The following is a 16,407-nucleotide window of genomic DNA, read 5'->3' as shown; positions in this document are numbered from 1 at the left end:
CATGCAACAGCTGATTGCTTATAGTGGGTATAATTACACAACACTCCTCCTACTTCTTCGTTTTCATGCATACTAGCTTAGTCATTGCATTTCAACCGTTAAAATGGCTCTCGAATCCAGCCCAACCCTGTAACTAGCCCCCCTCTGACAGCCAACCGCTATTACTGCCAACTTGAGTCGTGATTTATGAAATACCGGCTTCGGCGACTGTCTCAATCGGATCTTATTTTGACGTAATGATGAAACGTTTCATTTGTCGCCGAGATGTGTGTTTCGTACTCCCTGGGTAGACACGGGGAATACGTAGATACATTTTGTATTCTAACGTTCGAACTTAATTCAATGTTCTTTTTCCTATTTATGTTTTCGTGCCAAATATTGCTACATGAAAACAAAAGTTAATTTATTTTGTTTGAAATTCAGAGCAAATTTATAGGAGAACAATAGCGCACCGATCTCCTTTATTTGATTGTTCACTTTCACTGGAACGAACACACACGTCAGATCAACAGTAAGCGCGCAGTTTCGGAGACCTTGATGTATAATCGCAATGCTACACTGGACCACAGTAGCCTGCTTGCGGATCAAAATAAAAGCATATGTCTTATTGTTTTGAAGTTCGTGGTGATCAACAATTTCGTCAAAGGCACACACTGTCTAGAATTCATCATCTAAAATTTGGATTCAAGCATCATGTGTGTGAGAAAGTTAAAAACTACTAATTGCTATCAAATGAAGGTTTATGTATTTCTGCAACAGTTCACCAAAAACACAGAAAATTATTAATTTTGTTCCGCTAGCTTGTATCCGAGGACCAGTGTGCAACTGATTTCCGACGAATAAATAAAAAACGACTCACAAACCGAATCCATGCAATAGGTAAAATTAGTTCACTAGAAAATAATAACAATGACAAGGCAATTTTCGTTGAACCGGCATCCAGCGATCAGTGGGAATTAAACTGTGTAAATTGCTTCAAAGTTCAGCATATCCATGATCTACCGATCCACAACATGGAGGAACGAAACGAGACGTGCTCTCGGATTCAAATCGAGCCGTTATTTATTTTTTTATTTTTGCTGTGTCTGGATATGTGTGTACGTGCTGGAAGGAATAGTTAATCAGAGAAGCATTTTCAGTAGATAAGGTTTTGTTTTGGTTTGTCACGATTTTTATCGGAATCCTCTCGAAGCAGGATTTAAACCTTTCGGATATTACGCCAAATGAATGCCTAAACGAGCAACTCTAGAGAAAATTTTCAATAGGACGTAAGTAACAATGAGAGATTCTCTTTGGGGTCTTTCTCTTCTGTTCATTATTCGGCCATTTCAACATTTACTACTCTACTCTTTGCATAATATTCTAGTAAAAACCGTCGGCTTTGGATATGTACTGGAAAATTAGTGCAAAGTGTTGTAATGACGTCGTAATAAACGAAAGAGAAAGTAAACAAAGAGAGGCTCTCAATGTTACTTACGTCCTATTGAAAATTTTCTCTAGAACTGCCTAGTGCTTAAAGACGACTTGTTTTTTTATGAATTTAATTTAATTTTATGTTCTTTTTAATTTAACATTTCTAAATCAATATGAGTATTTCTAAATCAATATGAGTATTTAGCCAAACATGGTGACTTTCGATCGCTATAGTTTACATGTGGAAGATTTCATTGTTCATGGAGTCCTTTGGATGGGACAAACTAGTTTTGTTATGTTGTGTGAAATTTTCCATAAAATGGAGTTAATTTGTAATTTTAAAGTGATCAAGAACATCCACCGGAGAACTCGTTTTTGACAGAAATGCATATGGGACTGCTCTGATTTAATGGTTATCATTATCCGCGATAATTTTCAATGTGTCTGCGTTTATAAATCTACGCCACTTATTTGAACTACACCAGGAAGAACTTTTCAGGATTATTTTCAAAATGCTACTCTGAATTCTTTTAGGTTATAGAAACTTTGGTTGAGCGTGTATAAGAATAGTATACGTAGGAAGAAATGTGTTCAGCTTTGCCACCAGTTTATCCACACAAAACCATTATTAAAATCTAGATGAAGTATAAATTTCAAAAGGCCTTCCTACCTATTCGACTTTTACGAAGGAGTACAGAATATATGTACCAGCTAACTGGGATGAAGTGGACAGAGTCGTTATCGACTCGGCGTTTGAATTTCGCTGTTCTATTGACACACAGGGTTGGCTGTTTTAAAGATCTCATGCTTCAGCCAGTAAAGTCTCAGCCGACGTGAAGAAAACATGTGTCAACTCAGATTCTTATCGGGTGACCATCGCCGGCTCTTCCTACCTACCTTCTCTTTGACAAGGTTCGTCAACCTGTTCGCCTTTTTGTTCCGCGGGTCATAAATTGTACTAGTTGCAAAGGAATGGGGCACATAACTCATTGGAGCATTAAGGTTCGTTGTGGGAAATGCGGTGGGAACCATGTAGATGATTCCTGTGGAAGGGATGTCGAAAAGTGTCTCTACTGTGGGGCAATCCACATGATCTACCGACGTGCCCGCGTACAAACAGTGCGATGAGATACTGAAGCGTTCTCGTCAGGGACGCTGTAAGCGATGTTTCGAAGTAAGCTTAGCTTAGCTTAGTTGACCGCCCGTGAGTATCCCGTGATTGATCAAAGCCTGTTGAAATTGCATTTTGAACCAATTGTATGATACTTGGGGGTAGTACATCATATTCAATGTGCAACCTAAAGAGACTAAGATTATAGTATGATCAATAACGTAGATGGCCACGCCTGTCAGGTCAATTTTGGGATGGGAAGGAATGTTAGTTCAACACTTGTGACTATTATGACCGAGGGACTCTCTGAATAATCCACAAGTGTCGCAGGACAGGATTGGTGTTAGTAGGTAGGGAAATGAATCAGGCTATATCTTGGTGGATATTGTGATTTGGATAAGTACTCACGCGCTTTGTCTTTTCATTTAAGATCAAAGTTTTCAAGAGTGCAACCTGCAGTAGAAGTATGAATGTCATTCGAATAGGCATTTTAATAATTATTCAGCGGGGTGTTACATAAAGGGATAAAGCCGTGTGGAATATAATAGAGGTATCTAGTCATCTATAAACAATATGATCTTAGCAATTTGTACGAATCAGGAATCAGAAATTTGTACGAAAGTCGTTCACAATCAATTTTCAATAATTAGAAACGAGCAATTTGAACTCCAAACAGTCGGTCATCGGGAGTATTGCTTCTTACTAACACTTAAATGATCATTTCCAAAATTTGCAATACAAAGCCAGCGCACAAAAAGTATAAAAGATATCCCAAATGAATGTTAAGAAATTCACCGCGAAATGTTAATGACAAGTTGGCATTTCCACTCTCCCTATCAGACACGTTTCTACAATTGGGTTAAATGCCAAATTGCAAAACGACATGTTTATTATGCGTAATAAATATAATAAACACAATGACAAGGGCTTTTGATCCATCGGCGGCCAAGAAGAATAATGGATGGGAGAAGAGCAATACTGGCACAGACCGACTACCATATGAGCGGTTCAAACTTTGCCTCACAAAAAAATGTTGTGTAATTCGACGGCTTCATCTTAGGCCAATTCAAAAAATGTCCTACATGAAAGATTGCTTTTTGTGGAACCCCTCGCCGCACCGGTGCTAGTTTTATGGAATTGTAACTCCCACGTCAGTATTCAACGTTAGAAATGCGAATGGAGAGTTTAATGAAAGTCAAAATCCGTAGTTACTGGCGCTGGTTCGTTGACGGGCTAATGAGAGAAACATCGATGAATACTCTTTGGCTAACGGCCCATTGTATGCGAAATTGAAACAGTACTAAGGAGAGCGTGGAATATTCCACCCGTTGGATCTGCGGATACACCGCGTCGTGTTCCCTCAGCGAACGGAAGACGAGTTTCGAAGGGGGAGTTCTCACTTGCTCTCTTATCATGTAACAATAAAGCCCCAGTGCCAGACAGAATCAAATTTAACTTTTTGAACAATCTGCCAGACTCTGCCGAGAGACGCTTGTAGAATTTATTTATTGAGTTTCTTGAGGGTAAATTTAAACATTTTTTTCCTAAAATTATTGTCTGAAAAACAGGTGAATTTTTCGCATGGTGATTTATCGACATCACGAATTAGCTATGTGGGTCTTCCCCAGGGCGCATGTCTAAGCCCTGTAACTCTTACGCGAATGATATTGACGAATGTCTTGTCAGTTCCTGTACGCTAAGGCAGCTTGCAGATGTTGGTGGGGTTTCTATTACACAGCTTTGAGTCGATTTTACAAGGACCTTTGCAAGACACCTTGAATAGTTTGTCTGCTTGGTGCCTCTAGCTGGGCATCGGATTCTCCATGGAGTAAACTGAGATAATCGTATTTTCATGAAAGGGTGAATCAGCGCAACTTCAACTTCAATTGGGCATGAGCCAAGTTTAATGGGTCAAACTGTTGCTCAAGTATTTACTTTCAAATATCTCGGGGAATTATTCGACTCCGAAGGTGCCTGGGGATGTCGCATTAGGTATCTGTAACAGAAGTACCAACAAAGGGTCAACTAACTCTTTACAATAACCGGAACATGGTGGGGTGCCCACGCTGGAGATTTGATTAGGCTGTACCAAACAACGATATTGTCGGTGATGGAGTACGGATGTTTCTGTTACATTTCACCAAACTTGAATGAATCCAGTATTGTAGTTTGCTTATTTCTTTGGGTTGCATGCACTTGACCCATACGATGAGTGCTGACGGGCGTCCTTCCTCTATAAAATGGACTTTAGGAACTCTCATATCGATTGCTAATCCGGTGCGATATCTTGAAGTTGTTAGTATTTGCAGATTTAGAGAGGCTTGTCGAGCTCAATGCCCATACCTGATTCATGTCTTTGTACTTCGATTGCATGGCACGAAATAGCAATTCTTCTTCGTATTCTCCCAACCGTGTCAATCTCCCTCATGCTTCTGATTCAACTGTATTCTTCGACATATCTGTGAAAGATGAAATTCGTGGAATCCCGAATAACAAGTGATCCCAAACATCTTTCATAGCAAAGTTCGTGAAGTCGAAATTTACTATGAAGAAGATGTAAACCGACGGGTCAAGTTTCGACGGCTCCACTGGCTTCGGTATATTCAACCAAAACCTCACCGCTTCATTAGAACAATTCAATGATCCTGCTTCAGTTTAAGTCGCTGAACTTGCTGCTATCCAGTATACCCTTGGGATGATTCATACTTTGTGCATTGATCATTACTTTATTGTTTCGGATAGCCTCAGCTCAATAGAAGCTCTCCGTTCAGTGAAACGTAGAAAGCGCATTCCATATTTTCTTGCGAAACTGTGGGAGCTCCTGCGTGCTTTATCTGCAAGATTGTACAAGATTACCTTAGTTTGGGTTCCTTCGCATTGCTCCATCCTTAATCACGAAGAAGAGCTCTCTTGCTAAGGCAGGCGCAGTAGAAGGTAACATTTACGAAAGATACTTTAATGAGTTTTTCAATATCTCTCATTAGAGGATGCTTGAAACAATGGAGGAACAATGGAGTGTTAGTTGGTGTGCTTGTGGTGACGGTCATCACGATATCGAGCATCTTGTCTGAGCATGCGCCAAGTTTTGTTCTGCTAGATCTCAACTACTGGATTCCCTTCGGGCCCTCGAAAGATCACTCAATTTCCCGGTTCGGGATGTACTGACAAGCCGCGATCTCCCTTATAAACGTCTATACAACTTCTTCGAAACCATCAATATAAAGATACCCCTTTTCCTTTCTCTTGTCATTCTCAGAAGTGCCTCTTTCACTTGTACTGTAGACCATCGATTGTTCGATGTGACTTCAAAGTAAAACGAAACAGGTCCGTCGTATGAGTTAACAAACACGGGACCTACAACATAAACATCACACGCGTAAGTTGGTATAGCCGACCCATGTTAAAATACATAATCTCGTTTAGACATACCCAACTCAGTTGGGTCAACTGTACTACTACTCATAAACGTAGCTCTAATTACCCCCTAATCTTAATAAAATTCAAAAAAATTCAAAATACTTACTCCTAGTTTAAAGCTGGTTGTAAAATTGACCTAATTTTAATGGTTGTAAAAGATACCCATGTGAGCAATTGAAAAGTTTTATTCATTGCCAAAAATAAAAACAGTCCGTACTTGTCAACTAAGGGTGTTAAAAATAAATGCTTTTCCGTCCTAAAGGTACATGAACGGGTCCTAATTGAACACATTTTGTTCTCTGGTTCAGTCGGCAGTTTCAGGGCTTTTTATAACAAGGAAAAAATCCAACCGTTACCGGTCGTATTGCTTAATCACTTATTCACTTCTATCATCATCAATATTTCTAAGCTAAGTGTATTTCTAGATTATAAATATTCTTAAAGTGTAACAATTCAGACTGTTTTGGGATTATTTGTTCAATCAGTTGATTTTGGAAGGATTGATAAGAACACACCTCAATCTGAAAAAAATATCCATACTCCCAAGTCATTATTTTTTTTATTTGATACTTTGTTGTTCTTCAAATAAATAAGTTGGCTGAAAAGTATCATTTAATAAGACACAGTTTTTTAAATAAGTAAATCCTAGAAATCTTTTATTTTGCCTTTTAGTGTTGCTTTACAAAATACTACTAGTAAATGAAAATAGTAGTACAAAGCATGGTCTAAATGGATGTAACTTATATCTGTTTTCCACTACGTGGCAATTGTCAAGAAATACAAGCATATTCCCACTAACTAAAATCTAGAATTTGTCATGTATTTCCTTTGATTAGTAAAACGCCAAGCAAGCAGTTATTTGCTCAAAAAGTAAATATTTTACCAGTTGTACACAATCTTATCTCACGGCTGAACCGATTGAAAGCCCCATACAACCCGATGAGAATCTTTGACAAAACAGCCACCCTCATTCCGATTGCGATATGGCAAAGATAGCATTGGAATGTAGTGGCTTTATCACGGTTACAGAATTTCTTGTACAAACACCTCCTCCATCGATAATGCCCTCGGTTAGAAGTGATGCTTCAAAACAAAACCAGAGCACTCATCAATCCATCAAACAGAGGGACAAAAATAATGGTCGTGGATGTCTGCGGTAAACATACCTATAAATACAGTGCCTTGTACACCTTGTGATTCTCAGCGCAAAATCTTGTATCCTGTTCATAACATTTCAGTCACTTAATGGACAATGATTAGATCACAAATGGACAGTGTAGTGTAGTCAATCAGCTGTCGTTTAATTGGCCAACACTTTTTCTTTTGTGTGTTATCGGTAGGTCTTCTTTGGGTTTTTGTTATACAGGAATATAACTCTACTCTGTATTGTCAATTACGTACATTAGGGTTCAGTATGCGCCTCCCAACATACTAGCTCGAACCTGTCCTGTCGGTGGAAAAGAGGATTTATTTTTAGTTTCCAGAACAGGAAAAGAGCTTATCTACTTGAAGGTCTTCTCTCCGCTATGGTCACATTGCTGGCGTGTGGATGAAAGCTTTGCACTACTTACAAGGAGAATGATTTTCGTTATGGGTGGTGGTTGATAATCGGATGGAAATGACGTGCCTTTTGTTTTCGCCGAATAATAGATTGGTTTTGGTTGCTTGTTTGTTACTCGAGACTTTCAAAGCAGATTAAATGTATTGCATTTTAACTGGTTTACTCATCCCCTGATCAATGTTACCCTCAACAACTTTGAATTTGCATACCCAAATCCCCTATATCAAATCGTTCTAAAATTGGAAATGGTTCAATCGGAAATTACTGCGATTGAAACTCAATTGAAATCGGAAGCTGCTAGTAAGCTCTTCAAATATATAGTACATCTATATATATTCTTTTCCTGTGAAAAACAAACCCAACCCTAAATACTCTAATAGAGATGCAGGTTCTGAACCCGCATGCAGGGTTGCCACATTGAAATCTGTATTTTTTCGTGAAAAAATCTGGAAATCTGTATCGCGAGAGAAAAATTCTGAAACGAAAATCTGTATTCAAAAAATAACTAGAAGCTTCCCAAAAAACAATATTTTGACAGTAAAAAATTAATTGTGATAGCCGATCACAAATAAAAAATTGAGATTGATTTTATTTTTTATCTGGAGAACAAATGAATTCTAAATTTGGCGTTTTTATTCCATGACTAGTTTACAGTTCGGGAAATCGGTCGCAGGATTTGTGTCAGGATTTGATCAGGGACAATTTTCCGTCGAAATCTCTCCAAACTGTCAAAACAAAAGTTCTGCTGCTTCTAAAAAGCACCAACAGTATCAAAATAGCACAGAATTTTAAATCTAATAAAAATACAATTTTCCCCGTCAGAAACAATTTGTGTTGAATTGCTCCCGGCCGGATTTCTGTGTGGAGTTTTAAAATCTCCTGATGTTTCCTGCGGTTGGGTTTACACTTCATGAAAACTGTCATTTTTGTTTAGTCACGGGATTTAAAATCCCGAGCTCCATTTTAAATACACAAGAACCCAAATCCCATTACACGTTTTCCGCACTGGAAACTAGCCTTTAGCGTTTACTTAAAGTCTGAACTGCATAGGATGCTTTTTAAGCGTTATATGAAATTCTGATAGGCTAGGTTCAACTAACCTGCACTGAAAATCTGTAAAATCTGTATTTTAGCGAAAAATCTGTAATCTGTATATACAGAATCTTGGTTGTAAACTATCTTGAAAAATCTGTAAAATACAGAATAATCTGTATATGTGGTAACCCTGCCCGCATGTAACCAGTGACCTGATAGAATACAGGGAAAAATCCATCCAGCATTGGAAGAGAAAACGATAACGAAAGGAAATCGATTTGAAAATGTTTCATACGGACCCCTTTTCACCCATACTGCTGAGTCGGTCGGTTTATTACAGTGCGCGTATTAAGAGATGTTAGAAACTGAAAGTTTTCCACTTTACAGTTCATCAACCAAAGGCGAGGCGTGATTGATGAGTTTAATTTCGATAATTTGTTTTAATTCCATGTTTTTCTCGTAAATGGTCGAGAAAGTATTTTAGTTCCGGAGACCTCGAAGACCATGCGATGATCCGCCAATCGTAAATGGAATAACAAAATCAACACCTTGGCGAAAAGCAAATCGTAATCGTCGACTGTATCTGATCGAGTAACAGTACCTATTAATTGATACAACCAGAAAAGCTTGACATAGAGTAAAAATGAAAATATCATAAATCAGTATAATCGAAAGAGCATAGTTAAAAATGCTTACTGGCGCCTCCGTATTTCCGTTCTCGAGATATACACTATTCAAGCGTGTAAGATTAATCGTAAAAATGTCAAAATAAAGCAAAATTTCCGCCGGGATAAGGTTGGCGATGTTCAAAGCGATTACATAACCTTTCTATACGCGAAAGGCGAAAGTGTGTCAAAGTCCAGACAAGTCAATTTTCGTCAAAAATGTTTTCGAGATTATATCAAATCTCAGTTTCGAAAAACCTCTGACAAACAATTGCTATAAGATGGTGATTGCATTACGCCTCGATAGTGGTGCATCGAGAAGACTGAGAGGGATTATTTGTCCTTTTTATGTTTTGTGTTTTTGCCTCGCTCATATAGAAAGGTTATAACATCATTTTGAAAATTGTCAACCTAATCTCGGCCCAGAGCGCCGCACGTGATATACCATTGCATGTTTTTTAAATTACACTCATTTTTCGAATGGATGGCTGGTCCGACAAACTTCGTCTTAAACGAAAAGTATAACTTTTCGATAGACTGCTATTGAATTTTGTGTTGTTTGGAATTCCGGTTCCAGAGTGACGGGTAAAAGAGTGCGGAGACAACGATTTTCTTTATAAACTGGTACCGTCAGGTTATCAGAATGATGCAAAACTTATAAAAATGGTTGCAGAATTACAGGCTATATCACTATTGATTAGTCAAAGTCTCTTGGATCATATTGACCACGTACAACAGTTGTTGACTTCATAGAAGAAAAGGAACTGGAAAATGCTCAAGGGAGGAAAAACTTAAAAAATGATTTGGCACATTATTACCTTTCTCACTCTGAAAATCGTCATGCAAACTCCGGTCTAAAACAGGTTTTCTAAATTTTAAAATGGGCGTGCAACGAAGGGTTCTCCCCACAGATCACGAAATAATAATTGGGTTTAGCTGAAATAATGGTTAGGTTTAGCTGAATAGTATGTTTGAAAGAATGATCATCTTTAACTAGAAAGTTTTAGTTCTGTATTTCACTACATAGAGCACTAATCTTTCAACGAAAAGATAGAAATTCAAAGTTGTAGAATTTATTTCCAGTGATTCTTGTGTATATGCCCATATTCTATCTCCCTTTCCTTTGAATTTTAGTGTTTGCGCTCCCTATGCGGTGCAAAATGGAACTAAAATTTTGAGGTGAAATATGACTCATCATGTACTAGAATTGTTCCAGATATACTACTCAGTTAAACCCATCATTATTTCACAGAAAAAATAAAGGTCGTGGGAATCAACTACTGATTCACCACAATGTGCGGTTAGGCCCCATGCAAAATTAACTCAGACATCACTGCATGAAAAGTTTAATAACTTCTCCCAAGGAAATTGGATTGGATTCCACTCTTCAACAAAGTTGTCGACAATAAAATTATCATTCTTATTTTTACTTGCAATGATAAACTGATGCATACAGAGTCACTTAGTGCACTTTCTCCATGTAAATTGTCGAAATATCCCATACAAACTTCGAACATGTTGGTCCGGTAGCTAGACTTGTCCGATTTGATTCAAATTTGGAACAGTCACTCCTGGTGGGACTGGGAATCGACAGCATAATGGTAAATAAATATCCTTTGCTAGCATTTTGATGTTTTTTTGATAACAAAGACGAAACCAAGTAGTCTGATTACATATTACACGTGTTTTTTTAATTCGTTACTCTGCTTTTGTTGTACTTTTATTAGTTAGCTTTTCCACTACTATACCAAATACCATACCAAATACCAAAAATAATCTCGGTTAATATAGCACGATAATACAAACCTGGTAGAAAACATATTTTTTATTGGATGTCTTTACGAAGAAGAATACTTCTGGCTTTTCATTATAGTGATCCCGTTTCATAATTTTTGGCCTGAGTCGCACCCGAGTTTTTAAATGTGAATAACTGATGCTGTTCCGAATGGAATAACTAATTTTTTTCGCAATTTGATCGTTAATATTCACAACAATTGTGTAACTAATTCCGTAGAATGAACGATTATTATTATTTACGAAAAAACAATTTTTAAAGCATCCATTGTTCCGATTGGTAGCTTACTCTTCATCCGGAAACCGAACATTTTATTGCACTCCCTAGTGACAGTTGAGGTTTTATGCTAGTTTTATAGCCACTCATAAAAAAGTATACTCTAATATGAGACTCAAGTTATGAATCCTAGTAAAAGGGGATACATTATGCTTGCAGAACTGATCTTACACCTTAGAATAGCTTTACAAGTGGTAATAAAGCTCGAAAAGATTACTTGGGAAAATTCATACAATAATATAAACTAAGCGTTAAACATTATTTATTCATAACACCACGCATTCGAATGTTCTTCCTAAATGTACTATACCTAAAGCTGTATTCGCCAAATTTTTGCGTCAATCGATTGAAAAATATAAGTGCTACATTTTTTCGAACCGTGTTAGGTCTTGGTAATCTGTAAAAATTTGAGTGACAAAACGTTTTTGTTCATTATAATTCATCTCGCTGTAATAGGTACTACAATAATAATTCAACAACACATATAGACGTTTCTAATAGAAAATCATCTCAGTATTACAATGGTGTATTTCGATTTGAGATATAATGAGTATTTAAAAAGTTACCAATGAAATTAATATAACTATGTTGTTTAAGGCGGACTTATTTACATTCAGAGTGTCATATCTTTATCGGTAAAAGCGTGGTGAAGGACTCATCTAGTACAACTGACGTAGAATTTTATCGAGTTTTCAAATATCATAATGTCATCTTGCGCCGAAGGTGGATATTTGGTCATTTGTAAAATTAGTTTTTTCATGGAAACGCATGGTATTTTTGGATTTCATGAAGCTTTGCATTATTATTCACTGGTGGATTTCTTTTTCTAAACGCTGCTTGTAAATCCAGGGTTTGGAGCGATTTCCTTGATACAAATATAAATATGCCTTATCCGTCTTGCAACTATGGCTCGTGTTTCCACATTTTCACAGTTATCTGCAGTATGGAAAAATTCAAATAAATAGAAGCCACCGATGCAAACGGACTGCAACTATTATTATATCTTTCCATGAATCCTATCTCTTTGGTAGGTATTAATCGTTAGTTTTACTGGTGACCGATGTAAGGTAAACGCGTGTGTGTGTGAAGGGTTCTTTTCTACCAGATTTTTAGTTATTGGCCAGTGATGCAACATTTATTTTCAACTGCAAACTCCCTATTGAATCTATCACAATCAACAATCAAATTCAAAATCTCCCTCAATAATTCATTTTCAAATTGATGAGAGTTTCATGCAAAAATGTTCACGCCTCTATTTCAAAACATACACAAACAGTGCAAAGTATGTTCAGGATATTTTTGCGCGAAAAAACAAGTCAGTACCCATAAGGAGAGATATTCATATCATCATTGGAATTGAAGATAAATGGAAAAGTATTGAGCGGCTTAGGTGCAGAGAGCATAGTAGGGCATGATTTGATATCTTCATCAAAATCAAATAAACCTGTCATTTTTTAATAGCTTTGGCGATAACTTTAACTAAATAAACCAATAAAACAAGAAATTTAAGGCATTCTATCAAACACCTGAAGATATGCTATCTTTTATAACTATTCTAAACGCATATGTTAATAAATTAGTACATCAGAATTATCTCCTAAAGTGTTATGAAGAGATGTTTTTTTACGATGGTATCCAGATTGGACTGAAGATTTACAACGAAATGTATACAATTACATAATTTTTTATTCACCAGATTTCGATAAATTGGAACCACCCTACTAAGGACTACCCTAGGAAATCTAAATGTTTCGGTTCACTTACGAAGTATCTGCTTTGAAAAGTTAATAAGATTCACTTTTGTGAAATTAAAAAAAAACACTTTTAGAACCACCCTAGGCTTCTAATTTTCATTTTAGAGTCCTAATTTAATCAAAATCGAGTTCAACGCACCAAAATTACCCTTAGATGATATTTTCAATCATTTTAAACTGCTTTTGAGGTTTTGTCCAGCTTTTGTATGGACTGGATCTACTGTTCCCTTTGGGGTGTCGGTGTCACCCGCAGCGTTTTTAAAATAAATGTCATTTTTCTCCATTTTACGGAATCTAAAAATTTTTTAATTAACCGAATTTTTTGAAACACTGAAAAAAATATATCATAGAACCTTCTAAACAAGATTTATACAGACTAAATTTTAGGTGCTTTGTGGAATTTTAGAAAAATGTTTGCGCTTAAGGTGTCGGACTTGCCCCCGGTTCCCCTAAGAAAAGCACATCGGCCAGGAAACATCGCGCTATGTGTTCTACAACAAACAAACTGTCTTTATCAAGAAAATTAAACCATTCCAGTAAGAATTATAACTGAAATTTTCGCGTTATCTCTGAATTTGTTTCTGACGTTTCAATACAGGGGTTAGGTTTTCTGCTGAAATGCAGTTTTAATGTAATATATTTACATTTGTACTACAGAGTGAGAAGATTGATGGCGCCTCGTGTATTGAATGGAATGGTATAATTTTTGCTGTATTGCTGCATTCATTCTAAAATGCAAATGGTATCTGTAATCCAGCATTTTATGTGTCATAATGTCGGTCAATAATGACAATAATCGATTTCACTATCTGCCTAGTAAGAGAAAGTCATCCTACGTTAGATTAATGCGCTGTGAGTTTGTTCAACGAATTCCAACATTCCTAATAACATATTGCTGTTAAGGTGGTGTAAACAATCATTGTCAAAACAGGAAGTGTTAATACACAAAATTAACTGCAATTATGACTCGTGAATACAATTTTGGTAGAACTTAAAAAGAAACCACCTTTAACGGGGTTTATCTAAATTTATCTGATTTTAATACAATCTTTCAGAAAAAGCATCCGAACTAACAACCCAAAGTAAATACTACTTCACTCGGGGCAATGGTTTTAACTTCATCTGTTCAACTATACCTTTTCTAGATACATCCAGTTTAATGTGGACTCGTTCGGTATTGTCTGACATTTCATTCTACGGGAAACGCTAAACACAGAATGATTTTTAATTAAAACTATCACTCTTTTCGTTTATAATTTGCGTTACATTTGCTGTCGCATGGGATTTGCGAGGATTTGCTATATTTTAAATCAATACTTTTCGTCAAAGTGCTTTAAATAGGGTAGATAGCTGTATGAAGTTCTGTCGCAAACGTTATTATTGAGTAGCTGTGCTGTTCTGCCCAGAGTAAAGTTAAAAGTCTAAACTAGTAACTTTGTACTTTGCGTTTGCCAACAATTTTTGTGCTAGTTTCACCTCATAGTGGCTCAGACAGGTACTTTTGGTTTCAATGGGATTTGTGATAACATTGTAAGATAAATGATAGAAAGTAGAATTTCTCAAAGCATTGGCTACCCATTTAAAATCTCTTCTGTTTCTAGAACACTTCTACGGCATCACCAGTGTTAGCTACAGTAACAGCGAACTTCGCATAGTAAGCGTCACCGTGAACCTTTGCGCAATTAAAACAGTAATCGTTTTTACCGAACCCATACGATCACAGGAACACTAACGAATTGTGCCGGCGAATAGAAATGTGGGCATACTGTCCGACAGCCAATCAGTGCGAGATGAATTCAAATTAAAATCTAGCTGTCATAGACGAAACGACTGGCGGTGTCTATTCGGCGACCTACTGAGGCAAGTTCCGTACACAGAGCAGAGCGGTTGGTGGAGAGACAGACGAAAAAATGAAAGTTAAATTATAGCCTACGATCTCAGCCTGAATGCTTTAATCGGCGTTATAATTTCTGCCCTATTGTACTGTGTTTATTTTCATTCAGGGGAGTATTGGATGCTGCTATGGGGACTCTAAATCGCTATCACGAGTACTATTGTAACGTCACCATAGTTGATTTGGTGTAGCCAAAATGGACAAACAGAGAAACTTTGTTTTGGATCGAGTCTCTCATCATTCCCATTGAATGACCCCCCGAACGCACATATTCCATCATTATAATCATCGCGAGCATGCACATTACGGATAATGCATCTGTAGTCGAAACTAAATTTGAAATGCAGACTGAGTGCTGCGGGGTTTGTGCGTGGCTCAGACGGAATTAGTATTCATCGGCGAAAGAGTATTTGTACATATAGGCAGAAAAAACTCCCGCTGGTACAGGTACCGTACTTATATCTAGATATGTACATAGGTTTTACCGAGTACAGTAGTGCAATTGCAGCGGCGAAACAATAGCGCACAAACCGACTGCAACCGACGAGTGTTTCGACTCCGTAATGTCAATGCTTTTAAACCGCACTGCAACAGGGCAGGGCAATGCATATCCGTCGTTGTCGAATGAGTCATAGCTTTGGGACTCGCCTCGAGAATACTAAGTTCTACTCTAATGAGGTCGTGTCACTACTCTACAACTGGTTGCAGTTAATTGCGGTTGCTGGTGGCAACCAAATTGCGTTTCAATGTTTCGAGCCTTTCGGTGATTAACTCGATAAGATCTGCTGTCTATTATTGTTGATGATTGAAGTACAGTATCGCTTGAACTCCCCCTTTGCTAGTTGCAAAAACTAATAAAATCATTTTCATTGACCTATTCTTCATACCGTCGACGGCGGTGACGGTCAGCACAAAGTCTAATCCGTTTTGCCAAATTATTGGGTAGTGAGCAATTCCGTAAGCGTAAGCAACCGTCGTAGAAACGTAAGCGACCGTCGAGAACTGCAGTTTCTAAAAGTGGAGCGAACGTGAAGGTTGAATCCATTCTAACGACCAACGAACGTTCTTCTTGCCTCATGAAGCGTGATCTTAAGTGGGGCAGCCTGTCGATTGATGTATGAAATTGATTTTAAGGGGCAAGGGCCTTGACATTTCAATTCTGATGTCAGTTTGGCACTAGATCGATTTATTGAATCTTCGATGCTTTCTTAGTTCAAAGCAAAGAAACAAATGAACGAAGGTACTGTGAGTCGTAGGGAAGTGCTAATCCTGTACATATCTGTTATACAGTGACTGGAAAGTGTTGTAATTGGTGGTTTTTCGAACGATTATCCTTCTCGATAGAAATTAGTTTTCCATTTACATTACTAGTGTTGATTAAAATATTCGATCTAAAATTTTATTTACTTGCATTTGTCAGGATTATTTGGTGTCTTGTTTTGTAGCCGATGTAAAAATGCACTTATAACGCTGGTTGACGCAACAA

General features: G+C 37.3%; 1 protein-coding gene across 1 annotated transcript in view; it reads left to right on the top strand.

Moving 5' to 3' along the window:
• Positions 1-16,407, top strand: part of LOC131694872 (serine/threonine-protein kinase 26) — a 65,585-nt gene that overhangs the window by 32,114 nt on the left and 17,064 nt on the right. The gene's annotated exons all lie outside the window — the stretch shown is intronic.

The sequence above is a fragment of the Topomyia yanbarensis genome, unplaced genomic scaffold, assembly GCF_030247195.1.
Source record: "Topomyia yanbarensis strain Yona2022 unplaced genomic scaffold, ASM3024719v1 HiC_scaffold_177, whole genome shotgun sequence".
NCBI lineage: Eukaryota > Metazoa > Arthropoda > Insecta > Diptera > Culicidae > Topomyia > Topomyia yanbarensis.
This window is presented reverse-complemented; position numbering and strand designations above follow the sequence as displayed.